General features: G+C 47.0%; 1 protein-coding gene across 5 annotated transcripts in view; it reads left to right on the forward strand.

Annotated features, from left to right (window-relative positions):
- Positions 1-200: 200 nt before the first annotated feature.
- Positions 201-16206, forward strand: part of MICAL1 (microtubule associated monooxygenase, calponin and LIM domain containing 1) — a 52202-nt gene continuing 36196 nt past the window's right edge. Inside the window, exons 1-2 of one of the 5 annotated variants that reach the window (XM_028733940.2) lie at positions 201-278; positions 940-1080. The gene's annotated coding sequence lies outside the window, so the exon portion shown is untranslated. Of the gene's footprint in view, positions 279-839; positions 1081-1430; positions 1705-1776; positions 2117-2562; positions 2699-16206 lie in introns of those variants that run through there. The other 4 variants (XM_077928852.1, XM_028733939.2, XM_028733942.2 and 1 more) reach the window with 4 other exon arrangements.

Consider the following 16206-nt stretch of genomic DNA (forward strand, 5'->3'; position numbering starts at 1 on the left):
GCAGATTGGGAGCTTAACAGATTGTTGCAGGTGCTGACACAATTCAACAAAACAGGAACTGAAATATACAACCTTCAAGCTAGTTGGTACCTCTTCCCTCCTTGCTGTACTTCCCCTCTGCCTCTGGTCGGGCACTAAATCAGCTAGACAGGAAACCACCATCTAAATGTAGCTTTCAGGCAGAGAACGAGCAGATAACCAAGAGGAATATGAAGCTGTGAGAAGAGAGGGGCATTTGCAGCAGACGAAGTTGATGCTGAAAGCGGCAGATGACACAGGTGAACCTACAATTGTATTTTTGAATAGCATGTTAATTTCATAGGGTGCCTGTTCTTGTTGTAACGTTATGCACTGAATGTTCTTGTAGCATTTTGCACCACAGCACGGCCAGCTGTACCGTAGCACCCCCATAGTTAGCCTGCTGCCGTCAACTGCGGTGGAGGCCATTGCCATCGTTGAAATATTATTCAGCTGTCCTGTTGACTTATGTAACTGGAACAGTGAGGGCACTACCATGTCCTTTGCCTCAGGCAGAAAATGACTTAAGCCAGCCCTGCACTACAGAAAACAGAGGTGCTTTATTTTCTTTTCAAAGCTATTTATGATCATATATATCCTATTGTCTTTTGATTGTGGCGACACAACCAACACACTGTGTATGCATGTGTTTCATTGCGCAGTACTAGCACATGCGAACACCCAGGCCCTGCAATTCTCAAGCATCACCACAGATGAGCAAAAGGCGGTGTGTGGTGAAATCGAGGTGGGCTGTCACTTCATGCATGCCATCAACACATCCAGTGGATCAGGATAGCATTTCCTGTGCCGCCACCACACATGTATGAATCAGCCCTAAGGAAAGGGCAAGAAGTAACGCTTAAAGGAATTTCTCCCCTCCCCGCTCTCTGGTCACAAGTGACGCTGAATTTCCTGTCCCAGACCACCGGTCCCGGATAAAGTCGGAGGGCACAGGATGAAACACCCTCGCTGGAACTAAGCCGATCTGGGATCCCGACGGTGCCTGTCCTGGAAGCTTCCTGGGAGTCCTTTGCATGCTGGCTTGAGGACCGTGGAAGAAAGGTAGGATATAAAAAACGTTGCACCGCAGGCAGAGCGTTTTGGGGGCAACTCGTTTCCGGTGGGAGCAGCGCGCATGGGCAACACCTGAGGCCAAGCGGGCTTCTCTTTTAACTCGACATGTGTGACGGCTACACGGCAAAATAAAATAAAATAAAATAATAGTTGGATTGCACATCCTAGGCCCCTCTGTGCTTTATGTCAGCATTTGTAAACGGATCCCACGCTAAGCATTCGCGCATTTATTTGTTTTTCCAAAAAAAAACCCCAGTGAAGGGTCGTATTACCCTCGCTTTGGGATTATTATCTTCCTTGCTGCTGCAGTCGTCTTTAGGCTGCACAAGGAGTTTTTAAAGTGCCCGGGCAAGAAGCTCCGCCTCCGGGCTATGTGGCTCCGGCAGACTCGCGGCCCGAGCGCGCGATGCTGCCGTCCCCTCTCCTCCGCCCTGCGGAGCCGAGGGAGCAGCTGAGCCGCGTTTTCCGATCCAGAAAGGCAGCGAAGGGGGGGAGCAGTCTCTGCTGGGGAGGGGTGTCTCTTCCAGCAGCCTAAGCACAAGCCACTCCTAGCGGGGAGAAGCCGAGGAGCCCCGGCGGCGGAAGAAGCGGAGCGCAACCGGGAAGGAGGAGGTAAAGTGGAAACGGAGCCGAGGGGCGCCCTCGATCGCCAGCCGAGACCGGCGCTATCGCTGCGCGCTTGGCTCAACGGCAAGGCGGGCAGAAAGGAATTGCCGTGCGCCTCGGGTGCCAAGGCACAACGGATAGGTCTAAACGCGCGTGTTCGTGGCAAGCAGCCGCGGCTCAGCTTTGGAATCCGAGAGCCAATGGCAAAGCCCGGGGTCCCTCTGAGCATGTACAGAGTGCGCGGCTGCCCTGTTCTCTTCTTCCTCCCTCCGCGGCCAGTCATAACTAGGCCCTCTTTGCGTATGCGCTGAGCCGTGGGCGCGAAAGGTAGAGGATGCGGAAACGGCTTTGAGAAGCGACCTTACGCGTGGGACAAGGAGCTCAAAGGAGAGGGAAGCCCCTGCGGTCGGAGCTTTAGGTAGGAGGGAGCCGCTTGCAGCTTAAAACTTTGATCTGGGAGGGGGTCCCCGCCCCCCTTGCCTTCCAAGGCAGCAGAGACTAACCAGGAGATAATAGGGCGCGGGTGTCCCCCATTAAAAGTGTGGGGGAATCTTAGTCCCTGGGGGCTCGGGAGAGGTACCCATCACAATGGGGACGGGTAGGACTCCGGGCTGATAGTTGATGGGCGGGGCAAGGGTAGCAGTAGAAGCGCCCCAAAAAAGTGCGTGATCTGCGAGCTGCGCCCCAGCATTCTCTGCGACCTCGCAAGGGATCCTCTTGGATCCTGCGGTGTTGATGATTGAGGGCTTGGAGACTTGGACCATCCCTGTTGGTTGGATTACGGGCTCGGCTTTCTACACCACGTGTCTAGGGAATGGGAGGGGTTCTTTGAGAGCTCCAGCTGGCTTGAGTATGTTGTGTAAGATGACGTCTTTGCATCGCCTTACTTTTTACGACTGGTAGAAAGGGCTCGGTTTCTCGTTCTTTCAGTCCCGAAGTAATACGAAGAGTGCAAGTCTGCATTGGCGGTGGTGGAGAATGGGCACTTTGCGCATCTCGGGTTAGTAGCGAGGCTGTTAATTCACAATGTGGCTTTCAAACTGACTTAAGTCTTACATTTTTTTTTAATTCTACAAATTAGCACTTGCCTCCAGCAAATTAACCCTTGCCAACATCTTGCCTGGGACACGGGTGGTGCTGTGGGTTAAACCACAGAGCCTAGGACTTGTTGATCAGAAGGTCGGTGGTTCGAATCCCTGCAATGGGGTGAGCTTCCGTTGCTCAGTCCCAGCTCCTGCCAACCTAGCAGTTCAAAAGCACGTCAAAGTGCAAGTAGATAAATAGGTACTGCTCCAGCGGGAAGCTAAACAGCATTTCCATGCGCTGCTCTGGTTCACCAGAAGCAGCTTAGTCATGTTGGTCACATGACCTGCTCCCTCGGAATATATAAAGCGAGATGAATGCCGCAACCCCAAAGTCTGCTACTACTGGACCTAATGGTCAGGCGTCCCTTTACCCTTTACCTAACATCTTGCCTACACCTTTTGCTATTCAGGCAAATGGTATTAACTGCATCTCCACACCTGAAAAAGTTGTCAGCTGAATTTCTGCCTATCCTGCACCTGCAATCTTACTGGCAACCCTGTGACCAAGTTCATTCATCCTCAATTTGAAGACAAGGAGTATAATTTTAAATTTTTCCAACAAGGAGAGAAGATGCAACTATTGGGCTTCCCGCCCTATTCCATCATTGAGCCTTGTGACCATCCGAAACCAAGACCTCCCACCCCTTTTGCCCCATTGCAAGTGCCTTATGTTTAATAAAACTAGGGCACATCTAAATTTGTGCAGATAATGTGCATGTGCTATCTGCACCCTTTAGCACCTACGTGTGCTTGGCAGGCTTGATAACCACTGCAGCACCTTGACTAACAGAGTTTACACTTCCTGGTTCTCATGCTTACTTCCTCCTTGGCTTAGGCAATTTTAATTGCTGAAACGAAGTCAAGCTTATCTTCTATCTACTAGGTGCTTTGCTGAAAACAGGAAATGTTGCTCTCCTAGGTAGTGGAAGGTGAAGGGGAGAAGGACCATAAAACTTCTTTCTGTGTTGTATACCTACTTGTAGCTAGTTAGGGATGCATGACTATGAAAGGGAGATTGGTGTGTAAGACCTCTTATAAGCCACCTCCACAGAATAAGCAGAGAGAACTGCTTGTGTGTGTGCTGATAAAGTGCAATGCTGAAATATGAATGCAAATTGCAGATGATGCTGGCTCCCAAGTAATCCAGATTGGCCCCTTACTTTTTTAGCAGCCAGGTGGCATGTCTTTTGCTGCAGCAGATGTGCAGACGACAAAAAGGGATGGCTGTAGGGCTCTCTCTAGTTCTTACTCACACCACCTGTACCTCTAATTGTTTAACTGTCACGGCAGCCTAATTCTCTTGCAGGAAAAAAACAATTAAGTGCAACTCCTTGCTGACTCTAAAGGAAAAGAGTGTGTCTGTTAAGTCCTTGATGTTGTTTGTTACAATGCAAAGTGTAGCCTAGTTCCCTGGGGAGGCATGTTGTACAAGCCTGTCCCATGCTGCTGGCTTTTTCATTAAGGACAGAATGAGCATTAGAGTGGTCTTGAGGGTCTTTCACAGCAGAAGTAAACAGCATGTGAAAAGTGTCTTCTGGAGGAGAGCAAAAATCCAAAAGTTTGGTTCCAGATCTAGACTTCCAGGATTTCAGTCGTTGAGCTTACTCAATTAAGTTGTAGGTTGTTCTTTAGTTGAAATACAGCACTAGAAACTTTTGGTGGGTTCTGAACTCTAGATGTTGTCCTTTCTGTTCTTACACTGAAAGCTTGCTACATTTTTTGTAAGTATTTTTCTTTTGTGTTTATATTATAACTGAATGCACTTCATTTCCACACAGTAAATGAAATAGGAAGGAAGGTGGGGTGTGTGTGTGTGTGTGTGTGTGTGTGTGCTCACATGTTGCCCTAAACAAGGTGGCTTGTTTTAATCAACCCATAGTTAATGTTAACCTCAGTTTGTCAATTTGGACAAAATGGCAAACTAATGTTTTTGAATTACTCCTGACTGTGCAGGAGCAGGGGGGAAGCATGCAAACACAAATCATGCTGTAGCTAGTTCAAGTTTGTGCATGTCACACTGAACTATGGTTTAGCACAGGCTTCCGCAACCTTGGCCCTCCAGATGTTTTGCGACTACATTCCCCATCATTCCTGACCACTGGTCCTGCTAGCTCATGGGCGTTGTAGGCCAAAAACATCTGGAGGGCCGATGTTGAGGAAGCCTGGTTTAGCATGATGGTTTGTGTGCATCAGTTCTATTGTGACCAGACTGGCTCGCTAAATGAACTGGGAGGCAAACCCAGCAAAAGTTCAACATTTTTGTCAGTTATTATCTGGCAGGAAATATGAGGAAAAGCCTAAAAGTTCAGAGAGTATGAGGGGTAGATGAGGAAAGTTCAGAATGTTCTATTTGTTTCCCTTCAGCTCATGCCCTTTTAACTGTTGCAAGTCTCATGCAAAGCATGATTGCATAAGCAGTAAATATCCTAAGCTTGCCCTACTGGATAATCTGTGACATACAGACCAACCTGCTCCTCCAGCAACTTCTACCCTTCTTGTGATTTCATTATTCTGAAAGACCTTATTCTTCAGCACTGTACAAATCCAATGTGCAGGGCTCATCCAGGCTTTTTTTTTTTAAGTGACAAGTAACTTGCATTGAAGTCCTGCCATTTCCTCAACTGCTTTCCAATGTGTGTGCAAAAGCATCCTTTTGTTACCTATATATCCAATGTTTTCTGCAGCATCAACACATTCTCCCTGGCTATTCTCCTTCCACACTTATCAGCACATTCTGTCCCATTGATAATGCTAAAAGGCTTTACATTTCACATGGCTTTACATTTCACATGGCTAAATTAAGATTTCAGCAAAGCATTCGACAAGGTGCCCCATGATATTCTTGTAAAGAAGCTGGTAAAATGCGGTCTTGACTATGCTACCACTCAGTGGATTTGTAACTGGCTGACTGACCGAACCCAAAGGGTGCTCGTCAATGGTTCCTCTTCATCCTGGAGAAGAGTGACTAGTGGGGTGCCACAGGGTTCTGTCTTGGGCCCGGTCTTATTCAACATCTTTATCAACGACTTGGATGATGGACTCAAGGGCATCCTGATCAAATTTGCAGATGACACCAAACTGGGAGGGGTGGCTAACACCCCAGAGGACAGGATCACACTTCAAAACGACCTTGGCAGATTAGAGAACTGGGCCAAAACAAACAAGATGAACTTTAACAGGGAGAAATGTAAAGTACCGTATTTTTCGCCCCATAGGACGCACCGGTCCATAGGACGCACCTAGTTTTTTGGGGGGGAAATAAAGGGGAAAAAATTTATTTCCCCCCCAGGTGCGCTGTGCTAAACCCGAAGCTTGGGGCGTGCGGAGCTCAGTGCCCCCAAGCTTCTGGGTGCCGGCAAGGCCTCCACTAGCCGTGGGAGAGCCGCACGGCTCTCCCAGGGCTAGCGGAGCACTGCGCTAAACCCGAAGCTTGGGGCGTGTGGAGCTCAGCGCGCCCCAAGCTTCTGGGTGCTGGCAAGGTCTCCGCTAGCCCTGGGAGAGCCCCGCGGCCTCGCGCGGCTCTCCCACGGCTAGCGGACCGCTGCGCTAATCCCGAAGCTTGGGGCGTGCGGAGCTCAGCGCGCCCCAAGCTTCTGGGTGCCGGCAAGGTCTCCGCTAGCCGTGGGAGAGCCCCGCGACGTCGTGCGGCTCTCTCATGGCTAGCGGACCGCTGCGCTAATCCCAAAGCTTGGGGCGTGCGGAGCTCAGCGCGCCCCAAGCTTCTGGGTCCCGGCAAGGTCTCCGCTAGCCCTGGGAGAGCCCCGCGGCCTCGCGCGGCTCTCCCACGGCTAGCGGACCGCTGCGCTAATCCCAAAGCTTGGGGCGTGCGGAGCTCAGCGCGCCCCAAGCTTCTGGGTCCCGGCAAGGTCTCCGCTAGCCATGGGAGAGCCCCGCGACGTCGCGCGGCTCTCTCATGGCTAGCGGACTGCTGCGCTAATCCCGAAGCTTGGGGCGTGCGGAGCTCAGCGCGCCCCAAGCTTCTGGGTCCCGGCAAGGTCTCCGCTAGCCCTGGGAGAGCTGGGTCTCCCACGGCTAGCGGATAGCTTCCTGAAGCCTGGAGAGCAAGAGGGGTCGGTGCGCACTGACCCCCCTCGCTCTCCAGGCTTCAGCGAAAGCCTGCATTCGCCCCATAGGATGCACACACATTTCCCCTTCATTTTTGGAGGGGAAAAAGTGCGTCTTATAGGGCGAAAAATACGGTATTGCACTTGGGCAAAAAAAATGAGAGGCACAAATACAAGATGGGGGACACCTGGCTTGAGAGCAGTACATGTGAAAAGGATCTAGGAGTCTTGGTTGACCACAAACTTGACATGAGCCAACAGTGTGACGCGGCAGCTAAAAAAGCCAATGCAATTCTGGGCTGCATCAATAGGAGTATAGCATCTAGATCAAGGGAAGTAATAGTGCCACTGTATTCTGCTCTGGTCAGACCTCACCTGGAGTACTGTGTCCAGTTCTGGGCATCACAGTTCAAGAAGGACACTGACAAACTGGAACGTGTCCAGAGGAGGGCAACCAAAATGGTCAAAGGCCTGGAAACGATGCCTTATGAGGAACGGCTAAGGGAGCTGGGCATGTTTAGCCTGGAGAAGAGGAGGTTAAGGGGTGATATGATAGCCATGTTCAAATATATAAAAGGATGTCACATAGAGGAGGGAGAAAGGTTGTTTTCTGCTGCTCCAGAGAAGCGGACACGGAGCAATGGATCCAAACTACAAGAAAGAAGATTCCACCTAAACATTAGGAAGAACTTCCTGACAGTAAGAGCTGTTCGACAGTGGAATTTGCTGCCAAGGAGTGTGGTGGAGTCTCCTTCTTTGGAGGTCTTTAAGCAGAGGCTTGACAACCATATGTCAGGAGTGCTCTGATGGTGTTTCCTGCTTGGCAGGGGGTTGGACTCGATGGCCCTTGTGGTCTATTCCAACTCTATGATTCTATGATTCTAAGTTGGTGTGATGCTTTCACTGATTGCATGGGAAATTCTTAAAGATCTTAAGTTTTGCTTTCTTCCGGCATGAGCTTATTGCAGCCTTGCCCTCCAGATGTTTGGGGCTACTGCTCCCACCAGCCACAGCCGGAATCGCTGCGCTGGCTGAGGCTGATCAGAGTTGTAGTCCAAAACATCTGGAGCCTGCCTTATTGCATCTGCATTAAGTTGTCATATTATGTTGGTTGACTTTCTTGGTGTGATCTAGACATTGGCATTCATATATCTGACTGCATATCATTGATTGAATGGGGTGAACATCACTAGTGTTATTGAGTCATGTGTGTACACTATGTTGGCATCTGTCTGCTGTATTGAGGGACAATGGAGTGCTCTAGCAAAAAGCTAGAGAATCACAGCGCCTGCTGTGGCTGCAGAGACTAGGAACTTGTAACTGCTGCCTCTTGCTTTGTTTTTGCTGTGTTAGCAGCACTTTCTGAGGCCTCTTATGGGGCACCAGTGCAGTACCAGGTATGAAGAGATAGAGAATGTATGATTCTGTGGCCCTTGGAAATTACACAAATGCAGTGTACCCCTCTCCTGGTATATTCCTTGATATTGCCAGCTTGATACTCATTGCAGTCACCGGAGAAGAGTGCTGGGGATGTGAACACTTTTTTTTGGAAAACTTAAAATAAAATAAGGACATTGCTGCAGGGGGATAAGGTTGTGGGGACCATTTGCTTCATATTTCAATGTTTGTAACAATTCATAAAGTGGTATGGGCATGGGAGGAAGGGATGTGTTGCTGGTCACTAATTATGACAAAAAATATCTAACGGGCACCAGTTAATATATGTGGAGCCACATTCCATTCTACTTGGTATATTCATGAATAGCATGATTCCAGTCTGGGAAAGAATGCAATTTTCCTAAGTATGATTGGCTGAACAGAACACTAGGGAAACGTGATATTTGGAATTGCAGTCTAGTGCAGAATGTCCGAAGCAAATGGTAGACAGGTGCAGTTTACAGTGCAAAGTCTCCGGCACCATCCTGTGCCACCTCTTCTGTTTTGCTTTCGTTGCCCAAGGATTAATAATTAATTATGCCTTTTAGCACTCTTTTAAATGTCTTCCTAGGTCAGACCGGAATACTTTGTATTCAGATTGCTCCTAGCACCTCAGGGTTTGTTCCAGTAAGGAAGTAACATTGTACAAAGGGTCTACCAACCATTGTGAAATGGTTACTCCTCATGGTTGCAATTTTTTTTAAAAAAAATTTTGCAGCTTCCATGCAATATTGTTGGCATCAAAATACCAGCCTGTATTCCTCACCCTGCTTTTAACCTGGATTTACCCTTGGGGAGGGGATCCTATATGCTTTTTAAAAACACCCAAACAATCCATCTGCAATAGCAGAAGAATATGTTTACTGTGTTATGCCCCCCCCTCCTGTCCCAAAGCACCCTAATTCTCCTTCACCTCACTGTCACGTGGGTGTTTTGGCATCTCTTATGGCCAGATCTTGTGAAATTGTCAATTGAAAGCCTGCTAATTGCTGTGATTCATGATGATGTCCTTGGTCTAGAGTCAGTGGTCAGTCTTCCATCATTCCCTCCTACCACTCACCAGAGAAGGGTATTGTCTACACTGCTTCATAACGTGGGTAAACTAAAGATGAAATATTTTGTAATACAGTCCCAGAACAAGTTTGTAATCTGTTAGATGGGGAATAAAGCTCAGGCAGGCAGGCAAACAAGTTTGGGTGGTGAATTTCCAAGCGATAACAGAGAGAAGGATTTGGATGTTTGTTTTTGCAAAACTGAAATCAAGCTCTGGGTAGGTTTAGTGAAGAAATGGTAGCTAAACTGAAGCTCAGTCTAGGCATGACAGAGGTCCTGTTGGTGGTTTCTTCTGCCCTGGAAAGTGGTGTTCACCCCACTCCAGAGTGTGTGGCATTCCCCCTTAAATCAGGGGTGAGGAACCTGTGGTCCTCCAGATGTTGATGAATGACAGCTCCTGTCCGTGTTGTCCATGTTGGCTGGGGCTGCTGAAAGTTGGAGTCCAACAACACTGCAAGGGCCACAGGTTCCCTTTCCCTGATCTAGACTATGGTTGCACCAGCAATCCTAGAGTGAGCAATGGGTGCTAAACGATTTTTTTTTTTTTAAGAGATGTTTCTTTACCTTCTGGATTATTCAACACTTTATGATACTTTATGAGCATCAAAAGGATTCCACTGTAAATATGTCTTGGCATCATTATATCCATTCCCCAGAAAACCCCCCTGTTAATATCTATTCTATGGGCATGTGCGGGGTTACGTAGCTTCCCATAATTGAGTGCTTGGTTCAAAAGAAACTGATAGCTCAGAACTGGTATTGCCACAGACTCTGTATCCTTTTATCTTAAACTCTGCTCCCCCAGTGCATTTGAAGCTGATTATTCCCCCCAAAGTGTTCTGGGAACTGTAGTTTGATATGGGTACTGGGTATGATAGCTGTGTGAGGCGTAAAGTTCCCAGAATTATTTGGGGGGAAGTAATGTGCTTTAAATGTATAGTGCATACACAGCCTCTTATCCCTCTCCCACAATGTCCTGCACTAATTGCACAAAAATAAAAGCAGGTTAGGGTTGGCTAAAGGAGAAACGACTTTCGGACTGGACTGAAGTTAGCTTTTTGTAAGGCCACCAAAGTGGAAGATAGCCCAGTCTGCATCTTAGTGGCGTGCTGTGTTATTTTTTTTTTATATGTCTGTTGTAAATGTGAGTCACACAACTAGGTGTGTAATCATGCCAGTTGTGTAATCACGCTTGATATGCAGGTTCTCTGATGAAATGTGTAGTAGCCGAGAGGTGCACAGTCCGTTTATTTCTCTGCATAAGCTTCTTTCAATCCTGCACTGCATTGGGGAAGGTTTTTGTTTGTGTGTAATGCTGTTGCGTGCTTTTGAAAAGATAGGTTCCTTCTTTGGTTAAGGCAGTGGTTTGGGATTTGGAAGGTCATTGCTTCAATCCTCTCTTCCTGTCTGGGAGCAATTACTCAAGATCACTTAGCAGGATCACTTACTCCTTTAATCTTCTCTTTGAACTCACACCTACAGAGGCTGAGGAGTCCAGTGTCAGGGCTTGTTCCTCCCCTGTGCAGTGCATGCTTGTGGGTGAAGAGAGGGCTGTGAGTATGCAGTCTGGGGCTGGCAGTTCTTTCCCATCAGAGTGGTGAATGCAAAGCACAAGGATGTGGGGGGCATAGGAGTCACTGTGAAGTTTCAAAATATTTGGAATGATCTCAGAGTAGGGGTGTGGCTTTCAAAGGCATTTAGCATGCAGAAGTTCAAAACAAATGCATGTGTTTGGCAGCCCTGGAAATCAAGCTGCACACAGGGTGTCTGAGGCTTTAGACAGCCCTATTCAACAGTGGTTGCAGGATGGAGGCACGATGAAGACAAATATCTGCAGTGTTCTTTGTGTCTTCCTGCTTATGTGTGCAGTATTGGCAAACAGATCGTTTTCAGGTCAGATTGCTGCTCCTGCAGTCTATTGGTCCAGTTGAGTCTCTTCAGAATACAGTGGTACCTTGGGTTACAAACACTTCGGGTTACAGACTTCACTAACCTGGAAGTAGTACCTCGGCTTAAGAACTTTACCTCAGGATGAGAACAGAAATCACGTGGCGGCAGCAGGAAGCCCCATTAGCTAAAGTGGTACCTCAGGTTAAGAATGGTTTCAGGTTAAGAACGGACCTCCAGGACAAATTAAGTTCATAACCAGAGGTACCACTGTATATTGAATAGAGACAGAATCTGATAGACACAAATGGTATCTCCAGGCCTCTCTCTACATTGCTTGATGCAGTCAGTGCTGCAGAGCCTTTAAACAAGCTACGCTGAGCCTGCCTGTCTGAGGGCGCAAGCATTTCCTCATTGGTTAAGGAACCATCTGGTTGCTTAGGATATTACATAAATAATTCCAAGGTGCAATTGGTTAATGTTCTTGAGTGTCTTCCTTGATCTCTGCCTTTGTCTCTAAAGCAGGTTTTTCTATATCAGTGCTATTGGCACAAGGGTGGGTGGGTGGGGGAATGGATTCTGAGATGTTCTTAGCACTGCCCAAGGCTTTTTGCTTCAGCACAATGTTGTATGCTGTGATGATTATATGATTACTGTCACTCCACTTCACCTGAGTGGATCTCGGGGCGGTTTACATCACAAAACCACAATATAAAAAATGCAAAATATGTAACAAAAATAAGATAAAAAAAACAAACCAATAATCTCCCCTCTCACGATACATTTGAAAGTATATCTGATGTTATTCAGCCAAAGGCCTGGTTGAAGAACGTTTTCACGTGGCGCCTGAAGGTGTATAATGAAAGTGCCAGACCATGGGTAGGCAAACTTAAGGCCCGGGGGCCGGATCCAGCCCAATTGTCTTCTAAATCTGGCCTGCGGACGGTCCAGGAATCAGTGTGTTTTTATATGAGTAGAATGTGTGCTTTTATTTAAAATGCATCTCTGGCTTATTTGTGGGGCATAGGAATTCGTTCATTTCCCCCAAAAAAATATAGTCTGCCCCCCCCCCAAGGTCTGAGGGACAGTGGACTGGTCCTCTGCTGAAAAAGTTTGCTGGCCTCTCTGCCAGACTAACCTCCCTGGGGAGAGCATTCCACAGATGGGGAGCCACTGCAGAAAAGGCCCGCTCTTGTGTTGCCACCCTCTGGACCTCTTGTGGAGGAGGCACATGAAGAAGGACCTCAGATGGTGATCTTGGGGTCTGGGGATGGGATGTAGCCAACAAAGTTAGCGCAAGAATTTCCACCTGTGCAATAGTACTTCCTCTTCCTCTTCTCTCTTCTTCTTATGCAACTCCTGTGCCCCTCTAAAAAAATCTTTTTTTGCAGTGGTAGGGTGGGTTGCACAGGGAATGGAGTGGGACAAGAAACCCTATTGCATAGGAGGAGGTCCTTGCGCTAACAGGATGACTCCGTTAAATGCAACCAGATTTTGTGTGTATCTCAAATATTTCCGAGTTGAAACCTTGGGAAAGAGTCTCTGGGAAAGGGTCCTATATGCTGTTCAAACAACTGGCAAAGACAGTTACTGATTAAGCCTGGGCAGCATATAGTTTGTCATGATTCAAAGTTTTGAGGAAAACAAGATTTGCTGAAATATTCACAAAAGTTTATGCCGTAAAATATTTCTTTGTCTTTAAGGTAACTTCCATTGTGTGTTTTCACTAACAAGGTAGCTCGTTTCACAAATTTGTTTCAAAATTTTGGTGGGTGTTTTTCCCCACAGTCAGCGAAATTTATTGCATGGCGGTTGGGGTCTCGATCACCAAGTGTTCAAAATGTGAGACGTATGCTTTCAAATTGCAAGTGTCAGAAGATACTTAATCTTTAAGTTTCAAGGACTGAAAGGAGAGGGCATTGAAACAGCCCTCAAAGACTTCCTTAGGTAGCGAGTCTCCTGGCTAATATCCTGTTTACTAATACTTGGCGCTGTTGGTTCCTTCCATACCCACCCACCCCCCTGTTTAATTTACAAGTCAAATGTACCCAGACAGTTTCCTGCCTTACATGACCCTCACTGGGGAATGAGGAGGACTTAATCATACATGGGGAGGGATTATAGTCTTGGTTGCCATTGTCCTTTGTGTTCACTGTATAAGAAACAGCTTCCAGTTCTGGTTGATGTCAGCATAGGCTTATAAATCCCAAATGTTTGAAATGTAACGGTTAGCATTTAAAAAAAAATCTTTTTCTTTTTGATGTTGTTGCTTCTAGGGCTAGCCTGTACCCTCATGCATACTTTTCCAGCAGTAAACACCACTGGGTGTACTTCTGAGTAAATCTTGCAGCACAGAGCACTTTTCAATGTTATATATTCAAATCCTCCTTACCAACCATAGCCAAAGCGTAACTCCTGCCAGAAGAAAATGATTGAAAGAGAGGAACTCATTGGGTTGCCAGACCCCAGTGTATTTCATGTCTGGAAGATAGAGAACAGAGGAAGTGGGAAGGAAGGCAGGAATGATGTAATAATCCTCCCCCGCCCCCACATTTTGAGGGAATAACCATGTGACACACTGGAGATTTGTAAAAGTGGTTCCCATGACAAACAGCATGCTTGACAAACTCTGCAAACATTTGCATGTAATCAGGAAGTGTCAGTGAAATGCACTTTCTTTGTATGTGTGCATGTCCAGGGTTGGTATACGTTTGTCTCAAGGGACAATGGAGTGCGCCTCTAGGGGTGAGGTCAAACCACTACATTAGCAGCGCTAAAGCCTGGGCAGTGTGTAGGTCCTGGAATGCCCAGAAGTCAACACACACACACACACACACACACACACCCTGCCTTGCTGATACGGTCCAGAGGAAAGCAGAGCAATATGTTTGGCACCAGCTTGGCTGCAGGAATTGCCGGAAGGAGGTGTACAAGGTGCCATCCAAATGCCTTAGGAACTCCACTCCGGATCTGTGTAGGGTTTACTCCGTTAGTCTTGTCTTCTTCCAAAGATATCCCGCAAGGCGGCAGAGGTTTAAGATCAGAGTCTTCCTTCTCCTAGTTGAGCTACCTTCCCTGGTTGACGAGTCCCACCTGCACCCTACAGCACATGCAGAAACCGCCTTCTTGACTGTTGGACCCCCTATTGGTCTCATCCGCTCAAGCCACGGAAGCCTTTCTTCACATGCAGGGGAAATTCCTGACTCACAGAGGGTTTGAGACCCATCAGCTACCCTCACCTGGTTTAGCTGGCCAGTTGAAGCTGTTTCCTGGGGTGTGGTCACTGTTGCATGCTGACAGCTTCTAGGAGTCACAGATCAGAGCTGAGTGCAGGGTGAGGACCAAAGGTGGACAAGCTACCCTAGAGGGAGCATTATGTGTCCCCCCACCTCATGGCCTACTACCCCCAACACCCCAGGGTAATGTGTTAAAGGGTAACTCTTGCATGTCCTCTCTGGGGAGAGGCCTGTGCATCTCATGTGGGGGAATTTTTTTGCACTAAATCAAATTATTTCCTTCATATCTTTATCCAAGAAATCCAGAAAGAGGACATGTGCCTGATGTTTTCTTTGCCATACCATGAGAAATCACACTGGGTTTGTTCTGGCTGAGTGCTATGATGCCACCACCAACCAACCTCCCCCTTTTTTGCTTCATGTGGAGTAACTCTGGAGATCTGTGAAAAAAGCAAAGGGAGCCATGTTGGTTCACAATAAATATTCCAAAATCCACAGTTGGGTAAAAGCATTCTAAGGACCAACAAAAATGTTACAAACTCTGTAGTGGACATAGCTTTCAAGCCCAGAGTCTTTGTACAGCTCAGCTGTTAACACTGAGCATAAAGATGTTTGTACAAGATGAAACATATATTAGAAAAAACGTATCTTAAGAGTTGGAAGGACTCACAAACAGAGCGGGACATCCACTGCCACACCACCACTGATAGGTAACTGTCCAGCCTCTGCTTAAAAACCTTTAACTAATGAGAGTTCACCACCTTCTATGACATGAGAGCTGCAATGTTTAATGTTTAACTAAATGCAGCCGTGGAATATGTGACTGCTAATTTGATTAGGGAAGAAGCACAGAGGTGAATATTTTTAACTACTTATCCCAGCACTGTTTGCCTGTTCTAAATTGCTCTCACACAGATGTGTGTATATGCGCGCGCGCACACACACTTGCTATTTCTTCCATTCAGAGAAAAATACTGGCATGATACAAGTTCCTGTATCACACACACACAGCAAATAGGCATCTTGGGGAGGGCAAGTTCAATCAGGAAAACATGGGGCAGATGGATTAAACACCTGCACCAAAAAACACTTCCTTGATCAAATTGGCTGCCCACTGACTTCACAGCTGCATTAAGTAAAAAAATAAATTAATGCCCTGGTGCTAAGAAGTCAGCATTCTAGGCAAGGAAAGCTGACTGATTTCAGTGAAAGACAACTTTCTCCATGCAATGCATGCCTGAAGATATGCAAAGCACTTGAAAGAAACTTCATTAGCAGATGTTACACCAGTCAACTGTTTTATTATCCTTTCTGTGGGCAGAAGGCAAGAAGGAAATAGCTCTTTCTCCATGGTTAGTAAATATATATATATATATATATATATATATATATATATATATATATATGCTTTCGTAGATTTTCACGGGTACAGGAATGCAGGTTTTGGTGTCCTCGGGTGTCTTCCCGTGTAAAAGTTGGGGTGTCTAGGCGACGTTTCGACGAGGTCTCACTCGTCATCTTCAGGCTGGTGCTTTCGGCTTCTTGTTACTGGAACAGAGCAGGATCTCAGTGTTTGAGTTCCTATAAATACTGTTGAGGAGGTGTGGCCTCTAATGTTCTTGGGCAGAGAGGAAGTTCCCAGGCTAGTGTGCCTTTTCTTCTTTTGTTTCTTAATTACTTGAGGGATATCTTGAGTGATTTCTTGAGTTGTATCCTGAGTACCACTTAGGTGGGTCATTAGGTGTG

The sequence above is a fragment of the Podarcis muralis genome, chromosome 5, assembly GCF_964188315.1.
Source record: "Podarcis muralis chromosome 5, rPodMur119.hap1.1, whole genome shotgun sequence".
Lineage (NCBI taxonomy): Eukaryota > Metazoa > Chordata > Lepidosauria > Squamata > Lacertidae > Podarcis > Podarcis muralis.